The 24,712-nt window shown below is 39.4% G+C and overlaps 1 long non-coding RNA gene across 2 annotated transcripts in view; it reads right to left on the reverse strand.

Annotated features, from left to right (window-relative positions):
- Positions 1 to 24,712, reverse strand: part of LOC128143429 (uncharacterized) — a 55,840-nt gene that overhangs the window by 13,114 nt on the left and 18,014 nt on the right. Inside the window, exons 2-3 of one of the 2 annotated variants that reach the window (XR_008235750.1) lie at positions 15,437 to 15,512; positions 9,004 to 9,143 (exon numbers count right to left, since the gene is read on the reverse strand). This is a non-coding gene — a long non-coding RNA (uncharacterized LOC128143429). Of the gene's footprint in view, positions 1 to 9,003; positions 9,144 to 15,436; positions 15,513 to 24,712 lie in introns of those variants that run through there. The other variant, XR_008235751.1, reaches the window with a different exon arrangement.

Raw genomic sequence — 24,712 nt, forward strand, 5'->3', positions numbered from 1 at the left:
CTTTCAAATACACACTCTCAACCCCCCTCTAATGTAACATAATATTTATCTGACCATATAGTAAGATAGTTGTGGGATATGTTGTAAGTTTAGGAGACACTTTTCAGGTGAACTTCATGACAACATAGTTCTTTTCCATTAAGAGCAGCAGACTTCACTTCACTCTAAAGAACTTCCTTTTGTATATATATTCCTTCCAGGTATAAGAAAAGATGTGCTATATAATAGCCTAGTCTAACATAATGCTTAACATGAATTAAGACCTCACATATCTAACTGAAAAAGCATGACATACATTTAACCATGTATGCCAACACTCAATGTGTACTGATGCTGAAATTGTAATGAGAAGTGCAATTTCTTGTGTCACACAGTGGCAGTTTTGAAAGTTAAGAAATACAATGGTAAATAGTGAAAAATAACCACCTTTTTAAGGAAACAACAGAGAATATATTTGTCTTAACTAACGGTAAAACTAGTGTAATGACAGCAACTTCCTTGTGGGTATCCCTCAGTTTCATTGGGAACACTAGCAAATTGTTACTTTTTTGATTTTCATTCTTTGTCTACAGACAGTTTCTACAACAGTACTGAAGTTCTTCCTGCAGAGAACAACATCTACCTGCAAAAGGATAGACACAATGATCAGTAATGTTCCTCAAAATCGTCATTCTGAGAAGCTGGAAGAGTTTAGAAGAGTTATATTTTTCTTTACATTAGTGCATTAGCCTCAAATAAATTAGACAGAGACAATTAGGTAATAGAAAGGGCATAAAAGCCCCTAGGAAAGGAGCAATCAATTAATGTCTAAAATTTCAAATACTCAGCTTATATTAAAGCTGTGAGAGAGCGTGTGAGAAGTTCTCTCACTTTTTACTTTACCTTCTCTGCTCTCAAATCCTGACACCAACTACTCCATGTATGACTGCAAATATGCACGGCATGGCCATTATTTTAATTATAGTGGGACAGGAATCTTTTCTTCCTTTTAATAAACCAGGTGGATCAGGGAGTGAATCCCTCCAGAAATACCTATTTTCTAACTGACTGTGTAATAAATGTGTCTAGTTTTACATATGTGTGTTGACTTTTTGTTTCACATTTAAGGTTACAAATGAAATGAAAGGCAAACATTAGCAGTGATGTCACCCGGTATCGCTTTATGATTCTGTATGAGTTTTGAATTTTTGTTTGTGACAATCACAGCCAAGCTTTAGAAAGACACATGGATTTGACAGGATCGTTTTGACTATAAGATATAAGCCAGTTCTGCTATGGAAATTCAAAAGACACTTTACACACTGCAGTCTGACTTCTATGTTATTTAACATGTCAAAGGGCTAAAAGAAGAATGTCAAGCTTGACACTGAAATGTGTACTTTGCCTGACATAAAGAATGCCCTCCCTGTAAAGGGAAACTGATTCATAATCGAACTTCAGGGAACTTACTAATGTACTAGGTTGGGCCTTCATGGAGCTTTAATTTCCAAAGCAACTAACTGAAGAAAAGAAAACCTTTCACTGAAACAAAATATGGAAGAAAAGTATGTATTTGTTAATTCCTTTATATATCAAGTATTCTGATACCTGATATTAAGAGCATTGCTGAGAGTTATAAAACAGTTCTGAAAAGTTTAGATTTAGGTATGGCATTTATATTCAAGTTACATGAGATATGTATTGAATTTAATGAAATGTTTGACAATCAGCATTCATCAGTATCTGATGGGAATTTTTGTACTGTGTGAGACTGTAACATAGCATTAGTTCATACAGAATGAATACTGACTGCACTGTGTTAGTTAGCCAGGAAAAGAAGATCATAGCATATTAGTGTCAAAAATTGTGATGTTAGAATCTTGAAGACTGTAACTATTGCAATTATGAAAGCTACCCTGGCAAAAAAATGATATAACGTACTCGGAAAACATTAAATTGGCACATATACTATTGTTATTGAGGCATATTTAGACCCCTTGCAGTTCTATAGAAATGCAGAGACCTGTGTGCTATTACAACATGTACCATTAATGACCACTTACTTATGCAATTTTTATTTATTACCTCTAAACTGCCAACAAAGCTTTCAGTTTTCTATACAACGCAGGAAAGAAAAAAGCATTATTACCACCACCCAGCCCAAAGGACAATGCTGAGGTTACAGTCAGAGCAAGAGACACGTTTCTCCTAAATTGGGATTCTGCCCTGAACTGATATCCATAAAAGCCTTTCCCTCTGCACTGAACAGATGAAGACTCTGGGAGGCTAAGTTTTTGGTTTAGGTACCTTAAACACCTAGCATAAGATATGCAGTGTAATTACATCCTTAGCAGCTTGTCTTGGTATTACTACAGTCTACAGGAGAACAATATATTCAGCACATGAAGACATGCTCAGAAGATGGAAGCTAAACTCCACGGGAAATCTCGGGAAGCAGTGGAGCACAGTGGCTTACAGCAGAGCAATGCATTGTCACCCAGCAGCGTCATTTTGGCTGTCATACAGCAATGGATACAATTCAGATCATCATGAAACTGTGGGAACAGATACGGGGGGAGGAGGATTTGTGCTAACTCTGTGTGCATGCATTTCATTCATTTGGAGGCTAACCTAGTGCTGGCTGATGCAAATGGTTCCATATCCAATTTCATTAGTATAAAACCTGGGGGAATTTTTGCACTGATCAGTAGCTAGAGATGGCCCAAGTCAGGCTATAGTCTAGCTCTAATAATTCACAAGGTTTGCAGATTGGCTACTCAAAGTTGCCAGTGATAGCATCAGAGCTCAGCATGCTCAGGTCTGGCGCTGTCCCCCTTAGCCATGGCAGACATTGCTCCCAGCAGGAAGACTGATGAGTGACTGAAGGAGTTAAAGAATGACTCTTGATAAGAAAGATCTAGTGTCAAGTTTTAAAGCACCGTAAATCCAGCCAATCGATTTTCTGACCCTTTAAAATTATTTTCTGGCTAGCATCATTCATATGTGGAGGTTTGAAAGAAAGCAATACCCTTCATCAAACAAAAAATTGCAGAATTAATTTCAAATTGGCTTAATGTGGTGACTAAAGCTAGAATTTGGCAAGTATCAACATATTTGTTTTCCCTAAATCTAGTTATATTTAAATCTATTTTCAGCAGCTAGAGACAGCAAACTTAAACATTTATGCTAGTCTAAAGCATTATCAATGCATATGCAGCCTTCTGAAGGTTTTCTATATTCCGACTATTTACAGTACAGTTAGTCACAGTGTGTCCAATGGACCATCTTTATGTTTATTGCTATGTATACAGCAAGAATTGTTTCCATGTCAGGTCTCTCTCCTCTCCTGTGGAGATTCTCACTGCCTTCTACCAGCCCAGCTCCCTAATACTAACCTGCCATGCCATCCTTTAATACTGAATTTTTCTACACGTTCGAGACTCCTAGACTTAGGATGGACAGACACCTGATTTAGATGAAGACCACTGTCTTGAGGTCTTCAGAAGTGACTACCTCTCTCTTAATTTATTTTAGTTTCAGTTTATCTTACAAGCAATCCAAGTTAGCTCCTTTGGAAGTACTGGATGACATCACTGTGTTGGATGCCAGTAATATTGGCAATGTAATGACTATGTTGGCGCATTAGCTTGGTTCAGAAATCCCTTCTCCACTTCCTCAAAGGTAGGAAACTACCCAAAGCCTACTTGGAAAATAGATTCCCAGTGAGTTTGGTGTTGGTGTTTGAGCCTCTCACTGAACATGGATAGGTGCTGCCCTTCTGTGTTCCCTGTCTGACAGCAGCCTGAAATCTGCCCTCTCCCAGATGAGTGCAGGAACAGGCAGAAAAGGACAGGAACAGATGCCCTTTTCCAATTCATCCTTCAACAACAACAACAACAAAATCTAACCCTTTTGAGAAAAATCTCTCCAGTGTTTGGCAGCCTGTATGGAAAATCAAAAGCCACTTTTGACAGTGCTTACTGGTATGAAGAAAAGAACAATATTTTAATACATATAAATCAAACTCTCTTCATCCTTCAATAAAAGGCATTTAAAAGTAGGCAATGAATTTGACCCACTGTGGCCCACAGTATGTGATGGAACATACCTACACTCCTCTTTTGTTTATTCCAGACTCTAATACAAGCCACTTCTGCAAGAGAGAATTGTTCAGTAATCTCAAGGACTAAGCTAAATCGATTTTTTAAACCAAAGTATTAATAGTTCAAATGTGTACCATTTGAGAAATTGTATTATTATATTAATTCTGAGCGACTATGCTTATTTTGGCTGTCACCTTTCTTTAAAGCCTTTCCTTTAATTAATAAGGAATTGGAAAGAAGAAAAAATTGATCATTAAAAAAAATAATAATCGTACATACTCAGTGGGAGTCCTTAAGTGAGTTGTAATGGTTCATTTTAATATATAAAATTACTTACTGAGTATATATGTTAATCTAGAACACAAATATTGCACAATTTTAACCCTAGAAAATCTCCTGTAAAAAAACCCCAACAACTGTACTGAAGATTGTGAAATAATTAAATTGTCAACAAAAAGATGACATGTGAATATGGGGCATTTTTCTTGTTGCAGAAGAAAATACTTGTTCAGTAAGAACTTAAAAATAAATCAGGAATAAATATTCATGGGTTATAGATGGTCAAGAGTAAACTCACTGGCAGTTTGAGAACTTCTTATCATGTTTATGTTCGAGTCTCACAGGTATGCTTTTTGAAGGAATACGAGAAAAAAAGCCAGTTAGGCAAACCCAACTGACCCCTTCAACACTGGGTTCCTTCATGTAGTTTTTTTATCTAAATATTACCAACAGAGCTGAATGTATATCCCTGATTAACGTAAGAGCTCTCTGTGTGGTGGGACATAGAAGTGGGTAAAAGCAAAGCATCAGCTGGCTGAGATGAGACAAATAAGAGTATCCACTCAAGTGTGTGTATCATGCCCTCATCAATGTGAGGCATATGTCCAGCAGTTCCAGCACTGATGGGAGACTGAAATCAGTCTCTTGAAATCAGTGGCAGCGGTAGGGTTTTTTAGCAGGCTGGGACCTTAAAAGAAAATTCTGCAGGGCAAGTCTGTGTGCACACACAGACACACAGGCATATAATACAACAGAGCTTCAGAGGACAATATTGTGCAAAATATAAAAAGTGTAGGTCATTCATTATCAAAATAATATTAACAAGACATGAATATTTAGTTATTATATGCTGGAAAGCAAAAATGTTCATTACTTGTAAAGGACCTTGTAACTTTCTCCAGTGTTCCCTCTTTTGTGCTTAGCCCCGGTTCCCCCATGCCCATCTCAGCAAACCTGGGGATAGCCAGAGAAATCCCCACGGACAGCTACTGCGCAAGTGCAGATGCATAAGGACTCTGTTACACATTTAAACATTAACAAATAATAATAAAAAACTATAGAAACTTTTCCAAGTTGCAACAGGTATCCTGAGACAGATGTCTGCTTGAAAGAAATCCACTGGTCATTTCGTCACTTTGACAGAAAGGTTTCTCCCTGGTCCATCCCTTTGAAGGTGCCACTGACCCACAGTTTCTCCTTGAATCCTCTTGCTTTCTCCAGAAAGCATTTCTTAACAATGACAAAAATTACATTTTCAAAGTTGTTTACAGGACACAAGTCGCTAAATTCCCTTTCAGAAGTAATGCCTTCAAGTCTCCAATAAAATACCATACACTGAGAAAAGTAAGAATGCACAACATTTTGAAAAAGGTGACATCCTCTGACGTTCTCTTCTTAGCCTGTTGCCTTTTTCTTCTATTACACTTGGTCAATATTTCTGCTTTACCTGTGTAGACATCTATCAGTTACTTACTTGCAGATATATATGAAGTATGAACCACAGTCCTATCCATTGGTTTAATTTACAGGAGACTCAAATTTTGATTAATACCATTAATAGCTGGCAGTCTAGTGTGATTAGTTCTGAATAAAATATCAAGAAACTTTTTATTTATTGATTATTACTTAATTGATTATACCATCTTACTAGACCAACAATTTTGCTTGCCAGTGAAAAACCTTAAATTTAAAACAGTGTGTGTGTTGGACTTCAGCTCTGAAATTGTTTTCCCTTGGCTTGTTAATGCTCAAGTATAAATCAGTAAGAAGTAAAACTGAGATGCAATTCTGAATGTAAAAGTCAGACCACCTGCATGAATTGTCTGAACATTCATACTCAGCTATAGCATATAGCCCCCAAAATCACCCATTTGGCCTCAGTTCCTTTATTTATAGGAACATGTTTCTATAGAAAGAATATAAGACGAAAGTCGAGGTAACCAAGCACAAATGTCTTCCATCAGTGCAATCAACAACATCATGTAGAACCTTTCACAAATATATCTGTTTTCATTCTAGGTCTTTTGACCCCCTATCTCCATTGAAAAACTTCAGTCATCTCACTATTTTAACATCTTGAATATTTATTTTTTTTAATTTCTAAAAACACATGTTCTTGTGGCAACAGTGTCCATTAGCTTTCTCTCACGGAAGACGTTCTTCTCTCTCTTCATTTTTTGTGAGATATTTATACAAAGCAATAATCTGCCCTCTTAACTTTCATTTTACACTTAGCTGTTGCTTAAAAAGAGAATTAAGGCATTGTTTGGTAGATGTTAACAGCATCAGCTAAAAATGCATCTGTCACTTAAAGTTACATTTCCTTTTCATCTGTGACTGCATAAATTTATCATACATACACTATCTCTTGACCTAAACAATAAACAACTGGAAGGAAGGACTCTTAAATCGGCCAGACTCTGGAAAAAATATATATGCATTTTACTGTAATTGATTGTGTTACTGAGATTAGAATTGTTGAAAACAGAACTTAAGCCTTCATTTATCAGACAAAAAGCTAGCGAGATGGAAAAGAACTAAGTAATTACTTCAGCAACTCATCTGTCAAACCTTTCACAATTCTTCAACACGGGTTTACTGAATGGAGACTCCAATGCACAGCAAAGAGTAATTGCAGTATGAAAAACTGATGCTCATTTTGGTGGACCTGTGTTTAATAGGACTGGGTTTTTTAAACTGTCATTCTATATTTAGTTTTCTCCTTTATCCTGTATTGCCCTAAAGCGTCTAATCAAAACAGTCTTAGATACTGCGTGAATTAGAAGTCACTCTAAAAGCAGTGAGATTATCACCAGCAATCAATGCTGCAATGTAATGACAGCTTAGCAAATTTCTGACCTGCATTTATTTTAAGTAATTTGAAACTCTATCTGGGAAGCAAAAATCAAAGGAAACTGGGGTAAAAGATAGAGTAGCATCTCAAAAATAATTCTTCAAAGGAGTCTCAAATTTAACTAAGGTATTTTTAAAATATTTAATATTTGATTAAACGGAATCAGAATTCATGCTAATCACAAATTTACTTCTGAACTAGAAAGACTACTTGAGTAGAAGATGTTGAAAAGTTCATTTTACAGATCACAGGCTAAAGATTTAGTAAGGAACTTGGTCCTTCAGGCAAGAAGTCAGATGGAATCAAAGCACCCAAGTCCCAAACTGTGACCTATAAATCCAATCACTGTTATTAAACTTCATTCTACTTTCCTTGCCCCAAGCCCCCTTCTTCAATCCCCGAGACCAGAACTCTTATCAGTATTATTGCAATATGCTTGTTACACACCGATGAGATCAGGCTGCTTATAAAACAAACATTTGGTTACATTCTTTTAAAAAGACCTCTAGGCTCTTCTAAGCAAGATGGTAATGCCTCCTACTCCAAAAGAACTAGAACCAGAAATTCCTTTCAAACTATGAACAGTGACCCCTATTTCAGAAAAAGGATGCTCAAGGCCCATATGTGAACAGAGGTCATCAGATGCCAGAAAAAGGACAGTGGCAGTCATTCCCCTGGCGCTTTGTGTCTCCTGCTAGGGAGATCCTAGACATATGTGGTCTTTTGGATTGGGTAACAAGGCTCCTTCCTATCTACGTCCCCAAGGGGGGGAACCTAACTCAGGTTTCTGCTCCAGGTATTGCAGTTTAAACAGTAGACACTGAAACTTCTAATGTGTTGTCTTCAAAGTCCTTTACTGGATTAAGCTACAGGTAGCTAAGCATTAAGGTATAATTATTTGGATATTACCATAAAACTGTTACAATTAAAGCACGCAAGACAATGTGCTGTATGCATTGGCCTTTTGAACCCAGCATCACCTTGAGAACCGCTATAAAAAATTCTTCTCAGTGATACCCTAATTTATGGTATCATTTAAATGCGATGTTACCATGCATGAGTGCTTTGTCTTTCTCCTGAATTAATATCAAGCAGGTCAAAGCATGTGCTAGCAACTAGATTCAAATATTGGTGGTTTTGACACTAAAAATTTTGAAATGACAGTGACTCAGTGATGTCCTGAAGCAATGCAAAGCATTGAAGAGACAGTGTACAAATTTGGCCAGAACTGATTTTTGCCAATCAACAATTAAAGTGTAGCTCACTATCTCAAATACTGGACACTCCCTATATCTCATTAGTATAGAATGCCTTACCAGTTGGCTGTTACTTACTACCAACTAGCTTTTCAACTATGGAAAATAAAACAGATTTTTAATATCCATATTTACAGTGATACCTGAAAAATTCAGGGCTCTTTGAAATCTTTTTTTTTTTTTTTTATATAACGCAATGACAGTGATAGATGTAAGGCCCCCAGCAGGTGGCCTGGATCTTGACTATACAGCCTAAGATCAGAAGAGCATTTATGCTCCTGCACTTTACAACATTTTTATTTTAACGTTTCACAGAGGTCAGACTTTGGGGAAGCCAATGTGTCTGTCTCTGAGGTCTCAGACAGATTGCCTTTTGAAAATCAACCTTATCCCTTCCTTCTTTTGCTGAATCCCAAACCATATGCTGACTACTGTCACACATCTCTCCATAATGATGCGAGCAATGAAAAGCTATAGCTTGAGTCTACTTTTCTGGAGCTGAAAAGGCGTAGACTGTATGACCTACCTGCAGACGAAATAAAGTGCCAAAAAGTGAATCCTAGTCAGGCTCAAACAAAGTAACAATGTCTGTGGGTTTTCCCCCCTTCCTCTGTAGTATTGCAGAGATGTACTAGAGAGGGCTTTCCTTGCGGTGTCCGAGGGCTAGCTTGGCTATTGGAATAGCAGAGAAATATTATTACATGTTTATGGGTTTGGAGATAAAAGTGATGCACAAATACAGAATAGCATGCTTGACTTTGGTACTGTGTTTCTGATGGGCAGAGGACAACTAAAAGTGTTATATACTAAACATTTGAGTCATGCATTTAGACAACTTTGTATATTTAATCATAGGCGTGGTACGTCTCAAGGAGTTAAATATATATAGCTTGTTCTGAACAAAGCACTGAATCCCCGCAAATGAGAGTCAAAGAAATTACTTCCTTGGACTTTGCATGACTTTGTAACAGTATCTCAAGTTAAGATTTTAATTCAGTTCATATTTTTAATAGGTACTTGTTAATTTTGTTTTAACCATAAAATATTTGTGTAACAGTTGCATAAAGAACATTCTTTAATGTTATGATAAAGAAGGTTACAAAATCTTCATCATGGGTCAAAGATTTATGCTATCACGGCAATCAGTTTTTGTTTGACCTGAAAATACAATGGCGAAGCTAATAACTTGGAAAAAAAAAAAGCAGCTAATTTTGGGAAAAAAAAAAGAATACATTGTAAAAAACTTTTCATCCTGGTACACGACTATTAATGATTTCTACACCTAATAACCAGAACTAATATACTATCTTCTTTTGCAGGTATCAATTCATGATTTCTTTAAATATAATATTCCTTTTTTGTAGTTCCCTGTAACATGTCAGAAGCCTACTCCTATTTTGGTAGAAAAACCAAGTTATTTCTGTGCATGGTAAATGTGTAAAACAATACATCTATCAGCTCTTTGTAGGAAGTTGCTGACCTATTATGTAAACAGTCTCCGTAAGATAAATTTAAGCCTTCCACTGTTACCAGTTGCAAACAAAAAACAAAAAGGGGATGTGCTATACCGAGGTCACTCCTGAAATAGGCAGTGTTTTAAAGCGAGTGGACAGGGTACTCCAGGGCATGGTTTAGGGGGCATGGTTAATGGTTGGACTCGATGATTTGAAGGTCTTTTCCAACCAAAATGATTCTATGATTCTATGATTCTATGATTCTAAGTGATTTGGAGGCAAGTCTGTGTGCAGAAGAGACAGAACTTTCCTTAGCTGTAGGAATGCGTAGCTCAGCCGGAGACCCCTCCTGCTCCAGGACAGAGAGCTCTCCAGGGAGCTCCTCAGCAGTGTCTCTCTGGTCTGCCTCTCCCTGTCTTCACAACTCTTACTTCAGACTGACAGTGCAGCAACTCATTTGCGCTGCCCTTACTAGGAGTTTTATTTGTGTGTGTGATGTAAGGGCACGCAGGTTTCTGTAGCTGAGCTGTAACCCTCTCCTACATTAGCGATAATCTAGTAACTCTAGCAGTTTCTCTTTCCAATAAAAGATTTTTTTCCAATAGTCTTATTATTATTCCTGGCTCTAGTGAGCTCATGGCTGACAGCTCATCACATATTCCCCAGGGAATCTCTTCTGCTGCAAGAATAGATATCTGTATCTTTTCCACTGTCCACTGAGATCTTTCTAAATTTTTCCTTGCCAATATTGCTAAGATCTGATCAGATAATCCTAATAAACACAACTCTAACCTAAGAGCATTATTGTCAATGCGCCTGGTCCTTCAAAGATCCAGAAATATGGAGGTAAAACAAATTGCACAGAGTCATTTTCCATGAGGGAAAAGAACAGAGGATTTCACTATGCCTAAAGGTTCACAATCCTTCTGGCAACTCTTCTGGAGAAAAACAAAATCATTGAGAAAAGCATTTACCTACTGTACTTTTTATATAAAGTACTTATATCAAGAGGGTTTTCTTTGAAAATGGAAAAGATTAATCCCCAAGGAAATTTAATTCTATTACAGAGAAAACATTTTATTTAGTTCTTAATTTTGGAAATAATGATAGAGGTAATTCCATGCAATTTATTTCCAAGTAAAATTAAGATGTTTACTCTCCAAGCTAATTTTTCTTTGAGAGAGAAACAGTGTTGAGTGCTTCTTCCTACAGAACAACAGCTTAATATGAGTTGGCTCTAATAGAAGACCTGGGCACATGGAGCTTCCAGCATCTAAAGGGCTGCAGAGATAATTATTTCCTGTGAAAAATGCAAAAAATCCTGATGCTGTTGAGTTGTTCAGAGCCCTGGCTCACACATGCTCTGGTGGGATTCACAGACAACATATTTCCCACCAGACTCACCCACAGGCTCACTACATGAGTTGTTTTCCAAGTATTCAAAATGTGAATACAGTGGAAGGACAAAGCCTTAGAATCTGCTGCCCATGACAGCAACTATTACGCACATTACTGCAAAAACAAGCATGTAGGAAACATGCATTCAAGATGTTGCTCCAAATCCAACTGCGCTCCTCAAAACAATTTTCTTTTGGTCCAGCTGGCCATGCACATAGGCCACTGGGTTTTGCTTTTCCCTGAAGGAATTGATTAGGTACTTTATTCCTCTATCGTCTACCTGACTCTCTGCTGGAACAGGCTCTATGCTCAGCATTGCTTTATGAAACTCCTTGTCCGGCACCTAACTTGCTCCTTGTGTTTTGTGGGGAACTGGGCTCCCTCACTTGGACTTGAAGTTACTTTACAAAAGGGGAATATATACACTTTAAGGAAAAAGCCTTTGTTATCTATGAAACTAATTTGTACACTCTCAAAAACCTGAATGGTTTTCTATTTTTAAAAATGTTTACCCTCTTTCATACAACAATTTGTCTACGTTTTTGGAGAGTAGTGAGGGGCAAGCAGAAGTTTGAGAAAATGTGAATTGTGATAAATTGCTCCTTTTGTTCTTAAGACCTAGAGTAAACAACATGTAATTGGAACTGATGGAGGTACTGAAGTTTAGCCGTGGTGTAATTAAGAGCAAAACATGGGTCATCACATCTAAGAAAGCTTCACCTTTTTTCCTGAAGCATCTGCAGAAAAGCACTAAAATCAGTTGTCTGCAGACTGAACTGAAATGTGAGGAATTAACTATTACAGCTTTGCCCATTTCATTTTTTTCTTTTCTTGAGCCTGATTTTCTCCGATATTATGGGTTATTCCTTGGACTTATCTATAAGATCAGTGACAGAGATGCCTTTATATATCAAAAATCTACCATATACTATAATTTCTTGGATGCACGGAAAGACAGATGTTAATTCTTACAATGCTCCATTTAATTAATAGAAATTAGTGAAACTTAAAGCATAAATATTTAGAAAAATATATTTAAAAATAAGTACTGCTGGATAGTTATTGCTGAGGGACAATTAGTTGGCCACAGATGGTTACTGTGTGCAATTTGTGCCTAGCTGCACCGAGTAAACATGTTTAGAAATTAATGTAACTTTTTTTTTAGAGGTTAGAACCCTCTTCATGCTTCTTCCATTCAGATCCAGCTGTTTTCCTACCAACCATGACTTTCAGACATGTCCCTTTCTCACAACTTTTTAAGCATCTTTTATCTGCAGAGCCCAAAGATTTCAATGGAGAACAGCATTTCCCCACCTGGAGCAAGTCTTTGGAGAAATACTAGGTGAAAAAAACTCTGCAGGCAATGACAGGAGACACAAATGCAGCAAGAGGCAGAGCATCACTCAGCCATGTAAGGAAAGGGAGTTTCACAATCCCTATTATACCTCGGTAGTGACGCACGACCTCCATCTTCAGGGAACTGATCAAACCCACCCCACTTGGGTCATGTAAATTACCCAGTAATTGATCTTGCTGTAGTTTAGAGGATTAACAGCACATGAGACATAGCAAACTAGAAGGTAATGTTGAGCTGAAGCCCCACAAGCTGTGGAGGAGCCATTTGTTTACAAATAAACATAAGCTCATACAATTAGCTAATGAAAGTAGATGCTTATGCAGAAGATAATTTTTGCGCAGTGTGTTAAGCCAGGGACCCAAGAATGAATTAGCCTAGTATGGTAGCACAGGGATGAAAGTGGAGTCCACTGTGGCTCCACTGCCTCCTTCTGCATGGCCATGGTGTGTGGGTGGAAGGGAGTCTTCTCTGGAGATGGGAGTAAGCTGCAACTGGGGGTGCCAGGAGCAGGGATGGGCTTCGGCTGGGGGAGCAGCACCAAACTCAGGGAAAAACGGCATAACCCTCTCTCACTGGGTGCTTCCACTTTTCACTTTGTGCAAGGAGACTTTTCAAGCAGAATATAACCAATTTAAGAGTAAAGTGCAATTATTTATTGGCTAATACACATGATATATATCTAGGATTAATGAGTTACTGAACTAAGTATTAATATTCTCACCAACCTTAATGAGATATTCAATGCATCTTCGCTGGCCTGGCAGTCATCAGTCATGTCAGATAGGGCTGGTCGCCATTGCTCCTTTGAATGGGCTGATCATTAGGGATGCTGAGTTTTGGCCTAATTTTCTGCTTTATTCCTGGGATTTTATAGACTTGAAGGCAGTGTCTTCCCCATTGAATCACTTCCTGCTAGCTACTGCAGTATCAAAAATTTTACTTCTACGTATTTCTTTTCTTATCTTGCACAGTTTCAGCTCACAGCTTCAGGATAATTTTCTCAGTAAAACCAAGCCAAGGTTACAGAGCTCTGCTGCACCAACCTAGGCCTTGCAACACAGACAACTGAATCCCTCTGCTGTTAAATTATCCTACTTTTTCCAAGTTATCCCTACCCTTTTCCCCCTACATTTTAACTAGTTAGTGTTCCTAGCGGGCTAGCGGACTTTGTTTCTCATTCTATATTCACACCCTGTTGACTCAAAGGCAAAATTTGCTGGGCGTGAGGAAGGGGAGGAATAAGAGAACGCTGTCTTTGAAAAGTCACAGCTGGTGAGGATCCTCCTTGTTTTGCACACAGGTTGTGAAGTTTGCATCCCAGGGCCTAGGTAATGAATCTGATTCCCTGCAAATGTCTGGTTTCAGCATATTCTGAAGTAGCCCAGGAAGAAAAATCGCTCGGTCAAGTGACCTGGACAGCTTTGTCCTACTTCAACACGAGGAGAGCTGCTTCTATCCAAAGTGGTTGGGTTTTTTGTTTTGCCCAATTGAAGGGGGTTTCGCCTCCCTTGCAGTGCTCACAAGCCCTTTCAGGAGTGACCTGGGGCAGCCAGCCCCTGCCAGGGTAACCTAGACACTCTCTCAGAGAAATGAGAAAGCATCTTGAGCAAAAAGTGGTGCAGAATAAAAGAAAAGGCGTAAAGAAAAAGGAGAAGGTCATCTTTCATATTCCATCATTCTTTCACTCAACCGTGCAGTACAACAGCAATTTTATAAATGACTCCCTCTGAGAACTAAGTCAACTCTGCCAGATCAACAAAAAGTTAATCTTCCTTAAAATATTTCACTCAGGGTTATACTTATTCCGTAACTTCTTCAAGAATATTCATCATTCAAATTCTCATTTAAATCCTCAAAATGGGGCTTCAGTGATACATAGATGTAAATAGAAAGAGAAACTAAGAGCTATTATGTATTTTGTCAATTTTATCTCATTATTTCAGTTTTTTTCATACACAGTAGGGGTGTTCGTGTTTCACTTTCCATACAATCTCAGCTTTCTTTTCCAGGCTGACAAGTTTTTGATGACATAAAGGATGAGCGTGAAGTATTTTATAAGGTCTCTCTGGTACCTAATTCATTCTTTATTCACTAAGAAAAACCAATATTGAAAAACGCCTTTTGCCTCTAGTGTAGTTTTAACATTGATCAGTTTAAAGAAACAAAAATTTTGTTCCCAAAATCGCACATAGAACCTTTTATTTTGAAGGACCTGCAGCACTTACACTTGTAAAGAAGTAATTTTCTGTTTTCAATTAATGTGTACTTTTCCTTGAGTTCTTAAAGTAAGTTTTTCGCAATATACACACAGATGTAAAAAATAAAAAAAAATCGGTTGCAGCTTCAGGGTTTAAAATATATATTTTCTAATAAATTTTGCATAGATCATTAAATAAATACAATCTTTAGCACAGCCTATTTTTCCAACGTCTTCTGCTAGGATAGCTTCTTCAATATAAAGCTGGAATAATCTGAGTTGTTCTCTTGAAATATTGTTCCTAAACATATACCTTCCAAGAAGAGAGAAATCAGATTATGTTTAATTTTAAAGAGATGTTATGATAATTCAGAATCTGTCACTATGTGGTTTGTGAGTGCCAGTTTAAGCTCAAGTCCTGTTCCCTTAAGTCATATAACTCTTTTCCTGTTTTCTGCCTCATTCATCTCGCACTGAGAAGGCAAGGCAGTGCTGTCACAGGCTGATATTAAAAACTATTAACAGCTGAAAAGATCTGACTGTAGGGTGAGCATCTTACCTCCAAGATAAAGCCTATTTTTACCCTGCAAGGAGCTGAAGGTTGAAGAGAACAGATGTTTCAGAAAATTCAGGATCTGAAAAACATAGTAAAGTTAGTTAACTTAGCAGCTCACACAGACATGTGCAAACTGATGACTGGTAACAAGAGAGCTAACAGTGTAAGCACAGTGGAAAACAGCTCACCGTGGGTCAGCCACTCACAAATTCACCCAGTTCTTTGAGATATACTGATATTACATCCATACTGCTAGTGGCATCCGAACTAGCTAGCCTAAAATTACATCACGTGTGTAACTCTGTGAGCTGAAGTCATAAAGGGAAAAATAGATCAGATAAAACAGACCTACAGATTTTTTGTAGCAAAAGGCCCTTTCTAACTGAGGAACAATAGAAAGCTGGGTGGTTTCAAAGTACGTCTATTCCAAAACCCCCTCCAGCAACTGAGATGCTTAGAGAAATGCATTGGAAGACAGCAGCCACATGATGGTGATGCTTTTCCAGAATATTTCCTCAGACTGAACAATCTGTGGCTTGGGGACTTTCTGAAAAAAGCAGCAAACTGATGGCACAGGAAAGAGAAAGGCAGAAAGACACAGGAGAGCCTGTATATACTCATGAAGAAGATCCTGGACTTCTGTAAAAGGCACAGCTCTCAGGAGAGGGTTCAGGCAAGAAGAGTGGCGTGTTGTGAGAGCAAGCTTGATCCTTTGCTGTTCCTAAGCAAGGACCCAGTCGTGCCTTGTAGTGTGTTTGGGCCAATGTATTGGGTTCACATGGCAAAGCTTTGGTAGCAGGGGAGTTGCAGAAGTGGCTTCTCTAAGAAGAGATCAGGAGCTTCCCCCATGTCAGACACAGACAGTTTCAGCCAGTTCCAAGACCAACCCGCTGCTGGCCAAAGCTGAGCCAATTGGCAACGTTGGTAGGACTTCTGTGATAATATATTTAAGAAAGGGTAAAAATGCTGTGCAGTAGCTGGGAGAGAGGAATGAGAAAAATGTGAGAGAAACAGCCCCGCAGACCCCCAGGTCAGTGAAGAAGGAGGGGGAGGAGGTGCTGCAGGCACGGAGCAGAGATTCCCCCGCAGCCTGTGGGGAAGACCATGGTCAACATGGTCAACAGTTGGTTGTCTCTCTACAGCCCATGGAGGACCACGGTGGAGCAGACATCCACACTGCAGGCCATGGAGGACTGCATGCTGGAGCAGGTGGACATGCCCTGAAGGAAGCTGCAGCCTGTGGAGAAGAGTCCATGCCAGAACATGGGCCTGGCAGGAGCTGCAGTCCATGGGTGACCCACACTGGAGCAGTCTGTTCCTGAAGTACCCTGTGGAGAGGACCTATGCTGGAGCAGTTCTTGAAGAACTGCAGCCTGTGGAAAGGACCCATGCTGGAGCGGTTTGTGGACTGTATCCCATGGGAGGGACCCCACACTGGAGCAGGAAAACAGTGTGAGGAGGAAGGAGCAGCAGAGATGAAGTGTTATGAACTGACCACAATTCCCATTCCCCATTCTCTCTGCTCTGCTCGGGTGGGGAGGAGAAGGAGAAGTTGGGAGTGAAGTTGAGCCTGGGAAGAAGGGGATAGGGGGAAGGTATTTTTAGGGTTTTTTTTTTCTTTTTCACTATCCTAGTCTGTTATTAATTGGCAATAAATTAAATTAATCTTCCACAGGTTGAGTCTTTTTTGCCCATGACGGTAATTGGTGAGTGATCTCCTTGTCCTTATCTTGACCCACAAGCTTTTCATCTTATTTTCTCCCCTGTCTTACTGAGGAGGAGGAGTGAGAGAGCAGCTGGGTGGGTGTCTGGCAGCTGGCCAAGGCTAACCCACCACAACCATTCACTCTCCAAACCAGACACTCATCATCCCAGAAGCAACGTTTTGGGGCCAAAGTTAAGCCAATTTGACTTTGTGGCATTAGGGTTCTTACTAAAAGGGCCTAAACATTGCCTGTCACAAAAGCAGCTGTAATGCAAGCAAACTGGACTGGATGACCTTTGTGTGGGCTCCCATGGCCACGTGCATCCTGCAGGTGACATTGAGAAGGTGGGCCACTGAGCACACTGGGCTTTAGATATTACCATAGAGATCAACTACAGCCTCCATAGACAACTTCTGGAAGACTACCAACAAATAAGAAATAGTTACTTGTGAGATTATGTCACAGGGAACAGGCAGCGTCCTACCATCTGTTGTCACTTCTGAGGTTCTTCTGTCAGAAAATCTTATTTTCATTTTCTTTCTCTGCTTGAGGGCTTTCAGATCCATATCTCCAAGGAATGACTCTTACCCACCTGTTTATAGAGGCATCTAAGGGCATAGGAAAGTGCTGTCAGCTCTACCTCTCGACATTGTTTCACAGGGCATGAAAACAAACCAAGGTCCCAATCTTCAAGCATTAAGTATTTTGTCCAGTCCTTAGAACATGGAATGTAAGAGTTTCAAATGTCCTAAGTCACCAGGCAAGAGAATTTTTTTTTATTTTCCTTTTCTGACCTAATAAATCCTGAATACTTTTCTGCCTGACAGAAGGATCTCAGCTGGAAGAGTGGAAATTATCTTCTCCCTCAACAAAACACACAAAAAGCTGGCAGCTGATGCACGCTTCAGAGCACTGGGAGTCAAATCTCTTCAGCAAGGGAGGAAACTGCACAAGACATATCTGATGGGAGCTGCTGCTATTCGCAGAAAAGAAAGGACTCCTCCAAGTCCAGCTGTGTGATAAAAAAATCTGCTGCTGCTGTAATTCCCAATTTGGTAAAGCTCCAGTAGGAATTGCACAACACATCCACAGGGACACAGAAAAACCCCTCACTTCAGAGACAGGTGCAAGCCTGGCACTGCATTGCTCTATGCTATGGAAACTAAGTCAAAGCCTCTTATCAGTCCTGGTTTGTATTGGTGGCAGATGAGGAAGATACTGGGAGCTGCAGTACTGTCCACAGAATCACAAGGCAGTAGTACCTCAGGAGCACTGCAATCATATGATGGTACCACACAGCATTGTGACTTGAAGTTACTAGTCTAGAAAAATAGTTTGTTAGATAAATAAAGGTAAGTAAATTCATTGGATGAATTCAGAGAAATTTGAGATGATTTTGAAAATTTGTAACAATATATTGGCTTTTTATCTTAAAATCATGTCTGTACTGGTGACATTCTGTATTTACCACATAGGCAAGCATAGTATATGTTCCCATCTGATTAGCTATTCAAGTATTTGCTCTTGATTTACTATTGATAGTATAGTATAAAATATATGATTATGTGCACATGTGGAAACTTCCTCTGACGTTCTTCCACCCATGCAATATATTTCACAATTTCTGAAGTCACATAGAACACAAAGAAACCTAAAAATATACAAATGAAATTAACAGTATTTTCATTAAACTTTAGGGCTTCCCATCCTACTAAACCCAAACATTTTCTGTACCTGAATTTTTATCACAAGAACTAACACCTAACTTTCCTATGAATCACCATTACATCACATTTTTTAAGACAGATCTATTTGCAAGCATAATGGCAGTTGCTGAATGCTTTGAATTCCAAATGATGCTTGATATGGCAGCTTTGCACGTATAAGTGCAGTCACTAAATCTACTTTACAGTTAGAGCTCAACAGCAGTAGAGAAAGATGATAGCTGTTTGAGAGAAGAATGAAGTGCTCTACCCATAGCAATGTCCTCAGCAGACTCACTTCAATACAGGTTCTCAGTATTTGACCCATGGCAGCCTAAACTGTAGATATGATCTTTCAAACTGTTATTCTGAAAAATATAACACAAAAAAAGTCATCTTAAAAGTTACCATGCTACCTTGCAATGACTAAGTTGACCCATATTTCACACACAGGTTTCTTATTCTATAACATTTAAGTGTGGGGAAAGTCCTGTGTGGAGTAAAGAAAACTGACTTTTGGGAAAACTCACTGGAACTCCAGGGGACAAAGACAGGGAGGCTCTGCACTGCCAGGGTTGCAACCTAGGAATCATCTTACACATTTATTTTTTGTCATTCTGTAATATTATACCCGCAATATAACTCAAATTACTAATTTTTTTTTTAAATTTCCTGGCAAGTTATGAAATTATATATGAGCTGCCAAATGCTATGTACCAATATCCTTCAATGACGTGCATAAATTTTACTAGGTGAAGTTGTTGACCTATAAATAGTTGTCCACTACATTTCAGTTGAGGGGCATCTGGATGATGATAGAGAGATTTTATATAGTCTTCATGCATAGATAGTAGGATTGTGGCATGGTGGCTAGAATTTTAATGCAGTGATTTAGCATCGTTCAGCTGGTTGCCATTCCGTGGTGAGTGTTGTAATAAACCCAGACTGACAAAGGGTGGGAAGGAAAGCTAATTTTCCCATGATGTCTTTTTCACAAAATGATTTATTTTAATGCTTATATTTGTTGTCACTGTAAGCCTTAGAAACCTTTTGATGGCCAAATCCCTATGAGGTCAGTCATTTGAGATCTGAAGATAATTTTCTAGGATGCCAAGCTTATGTTTCCTCCAGAGGTGATTTCATTAGTGATGTCATGACATAAAGCATTTAAGACTGCTGCAACTAGTTAAATGTGTCATTGGTGGATGCTCTGAGATAAACACAGAGATTTACCCAAAGCAGCAAACCTCACACATACATCTTCTACAGACGTCTGTCAGATTGCTAGCAGCCAGGCAGGAAGAGAGAAAGTTCCATCATTTATTAAATAAAAAGGATAATGTAATTTTCACTAAATGTCAGACATACCTCAGGAAACAATCCTCTTATGGAGTCTTTAATTTTTTTGGTATGTTTATTCAGCTCTCCAGTTACTAATCTGATTTGATTTTTCATTAGATCTTCTCAATCTAACCTTGTTGATTGATATTAGAGCTGATTTAAGAAATTAAAAAGTGAAAGCAAATATAAGAAATTAAAAGCAATCAAGGAAACTGCATCACATTTCATGATTTGTTACTTTTGACAAATGACAAATCCACTCATTTAGAAACAATACTTTGATTCTATTAGATCAAGTTTTACTGATCCAGAACAATTTTTTATAGCATAACAGAAAATGACCAACATGAACATTTGATAGAACTATTAATCACAGCATAAGGCTTCCACATAAGACTTCCTAGTAACAAAAGATCTCATTTTGCTGTTGCTTGCTATTTCTACTGAGACCAAATCCTAATCTCAGGTAAACTGAAACTAACCGCTATGAAGGGACTCCATTTTGCCAGCAAAAAAAATCCCCATTCACATTCCTGAACATAAAAATGGAATTTGGCCCATTTTTGGTTAAAATGCAATTACAGTACAACAGAACAAGAAGATTAAAGGAAGGTGGATCCATCTCGTGTGGTACATTGCTATTTGCATCCTCTAGAACCCCAAGTTTCCCTCCATATATCTTTCATTCTTTCTCTGTCTCCAACTGAAAGAGGCTTGAGCAGCTGGGTGCTTTTTCATACCTGTTGACAGCTCCTCAGCGACATTTAAGAGTAAATAGTGACACTGAAACCCCCAGAGCTTGCCTTGACTTTAAATGCAGCTGATTCTAGCTTCTTGATCTGAAACCAGTTTCTGAAAGCATCCTGCAACACCTAATAATGAGGTCTTTTGCTATTCACTAATGACAACTGCAAATTTTTTAAAAATACAGTTTAAGTCCAATTATTTTTACGATTAGTCCTTTCTTTAGCAAGAAAACTAAAGAATATTTGAAATAGAGCTAGGTGCTATATTTCTAATCATGTCTAATTTTAAAATATTTTTTCTAGCTGCCTTTATTGACATGTTATGTTACCAATTTTTTCCCTCTCACAAATGTCACTGTAGCAAATGAATTGTCAGCTTGTCACAGTGAATCAGAAAGTTCCTTCCTGTGTCCCTCACCTTGGATGTAGCATCACGATAGCAACGCACAGTCTGAATATTTTGTGGCCCTTTCTAAAACAGTAATTCCCACCACCATGAACCCAAAGCCAAAGGCTACATCCCCCAAAAGAACTTACTCTTCACATGCCTTTTTGGGGGTGCTTCGATCCATTACTTTTGTTTCTGCTCACTTGCAGAAATATTACCCTTCGCCTAATGCCTGACCCTTACAGCGCCTCTTTTTCTGCCACAGGGGAAGGCCCATCCGCACCTAATTGATGGCGCCAGGCAACGCTGGCTTCTTCTCTCATGGGATTTCACGTCCGCCACCCCTGTCAGCTCCTCCTTCTGGATGCGGCCCTTGCTGAGCCTGACCCTGAGCTGCCTGACCAGCCGTCCCGCAGGCAGGTGCAGGCAGGGCCACGGAGAGGCCAGCGGGGAAGCCTCCCGCTCCGGCAGCGCCCGCCATGCTCTTGCATGGTTGTGCCGCGCCACGCCGTGCCGCGCCGGTTAGTGCTGCGTGTGGGACATGCCCGGCGGTGCCCGGTCCTGGCTGTCATTCCCACCGCCCTCCTAAGGGACGCGGCAGGCAAAGCACCGGGCTGTTTGCTCTGCATAGCCGGCGGCCCTGTTGAGGTAGCGCTGGCAGGATGAGTTGGGTGGGTGGGTAGAGGCTGCCATGATTCCGTGAGAGATAGAGGCCCCGAGGACTGAGATCAAAGGTTAAATAGCTTTTTGCTGCCATCTCTTGATAAACCAGAGGAAAAGGCAGCAGAAACAGATACCGTGTCTGGGCAACACCCACTAGGCCGGGGCAGGCATTTAGCACTTGCTGATGAGGATGAATTTACCTTCTGGGTGGACAGAGCACTAACGAGTTGTCACGAGTGTTTGACGGATGAGCATCAGAGCTGCACTGGGAGAGAGGTTCATTATAAATAAACCTCATCCTCGCTGCCCTGACTCAGGGCTGTGGGAGACTGGGAGGGAAACGTGGCTCCTGCCTTTGAGGAAATGAGTAATCTCCTAATGGCACAGTCTCTGTGTACTACAGACAGAGCTTTCCACTGTAAAAACAGGCTTGAAACGCAGGCTCTGTCATCATAAGAGACACTAGGTGTGGACCCTGGGGCGGCCCAGGATCAGTGGCTGCAGAGCTCCATTGGGACCCCGAGTCCCCGCCAAATCTCAGGATGGGGACGTTTCTGTGGCTAGACTATTCAATCAGCTCCCCACAATTTCACGTGTCCCACAGCCTCCCTCTGGTACCTACACAGCTCCCATTTTGCTGGCTAGCTAAATCTTCTGTGTTCACACGTATGGATCATCCACTGTAGTAAATACCCACCGCTACAGATCAAGCAGGTCTGCAGATCAGGCCTCGGAAGCAATGAAATCTAAATAAGCACACGTCCTTTTCCTTTCTTTTTGGAAATTATTGTGAAAACTTTGGCCCATGAATACTGTTTTCATAAGCTCCAAGGCTGCCATAATTTCTGCTTAGCCAATGCTAAGCCCCTGCTTCCCCAGGATGTGGAAAAAAATGAAAGTAGAATAAATTCAAATCAGCAGACGATTTACTGAGAAATTCTTTTAAACAGGCATTGCATAAAATGCAGCTGTCATCCCTGAACAGAACCCAGGATCCCTGCAGAAAGCTCAGAGCTCTGCAATGCCAAGTCACATTCCTCCTTGCTCTCTTTTCTGCTCCTCTGCCACCACTCAAATTAAGATATTGCCTGATGCTTTGGTACTCTTCAGGGTGAAGTTGGATTGAGGCAGCTGAATAAATCCTCACTAGCTGGTGGGTTCTGAAATGTGTAAGTCACACAAATACTCCATAAAATAAAGTTTTCCTGGAAAGTTTTCCAGTGAGACCTTGAGCGAGATGGTGTGCCTCCATCATTAGGTGGCACCTGAGTAAAGGGGGATTTTAGATTGAAGTTTTGGTCTCAGATACCTTCATCCTATCTAAATCCTTCTTTAAAGATGCAGGGTCTTCTATTGGATCTGACCCTGAGAAAGAAGAGTGAAGTGGCAGGACAGATTAGAAATAAGTTAGCAGAACACCAAAGGGATTAAGATTGTGATAACCTAAACTAGTAAAAAATCAATAGAGGAATTTCTGCTTTTTACTTCAATTATTTGTCCTTCACTTTTCTCTGGAAATCATTTACCATTGTTGAAGCTTGCTTGGAAAGTTTAAAATATTAATAGCATTTTTACTGAGGTAGCCATCAGCAGAATTAAAACTAAATTATAATAACAAGAATCAATACTTTCCTAATTTCTAAGACGTGAAATAGGTATCATCACCAACATGCATACAGGAAATACATACTTTTCATTTAGTTAGACTGATGTTCATATACAACATTTCGCACTATCCGACAAATTGAGAAAGCAATGCAACACTATTGTGTCTGGTCTAAACCCATTAATGTAAAGAAACACAGTCACAGTTTGAAAAACAAGAAACAAAACACTAAAATACCTGTTACATTGCTGGTGGTGGCCTAGGCATATTCTGACTGCTGATTGAACAACCTTTACAATTAAACATAGAAATTACCTTGTTAAGCCTATGAATGTTCTCGAGGATCTCCTTTTTAACATAACTTTGTACCCTATCCAGGATAATAATAATGTTTATTTTAATGGATAGGAGAAAGTTTCAGTCCCCTTCTTTCTAAAAATGGCTAATGCAAATACAGTAAAGAGTAGTGCACACTTCTTAAAAAAGGAGGAGGCTGGAAAAGCCAAGCAGTTCCCCTCCCCTCCCTTAGTCACTCATTTTATATAAAGTAAGTCAGTTTTAATTGTGTTAGAAAATTATGCCTCTTTCCCAATTTTAACTTTTTTATGTCATGTCCATAATATTTCAATGTCATGGCCTCAGCTGTAGTGACTTTGAGTTGTCGTAGACCATCTAGTAACACTCACGGTTGCACAGGGGAGAGTTAGACCAATGGCTTTCTAGTATGAATTGCTTAATCCCTGCAGGACGCTTGGAGAAAAGAATCCTTTTGAACAGGAACGTGATTCCTGTACATGTAATTAGAGCCATACTCCAATGCCCTGCTGTATCCTCTAGGAAATTCTAATTGTGTTTAGCTGTCATCTTAAGTTCTTATGTGGTTTAATGATATGGGATAAGAAGATTATTCTGATAGGATATTAAGGGGAAATATCAATTTGATTTAATCCCATGTTTCTGCATCAGCATCCTCAAATGACCTGTGCTGCTGAGCCACTGTACTTTCTAACAAGAACTAAGCTTTCTGTCATTGTTCCTGTAAAACTTCCAACTGGAAACACCAGTCCAAGAGCTGTATGTCAACTTACTCAACTGTGGCCTGAGACAGACAGGCAGATAAATGCAG

Source organism: Harpia harpyja, chromosome 6 (assembly GCF_026419915.1).
Source record: "Harpia harpyja isolate bHarHar1 chromosome 6, bHarHar1 primary haplotype, whole genome shotgun sequence".
NCBI lineage: Eukaryota > Metazoa > Chordata > Aves > Accipitriformes > Accipitridae > Harpia > Harpia harpyja.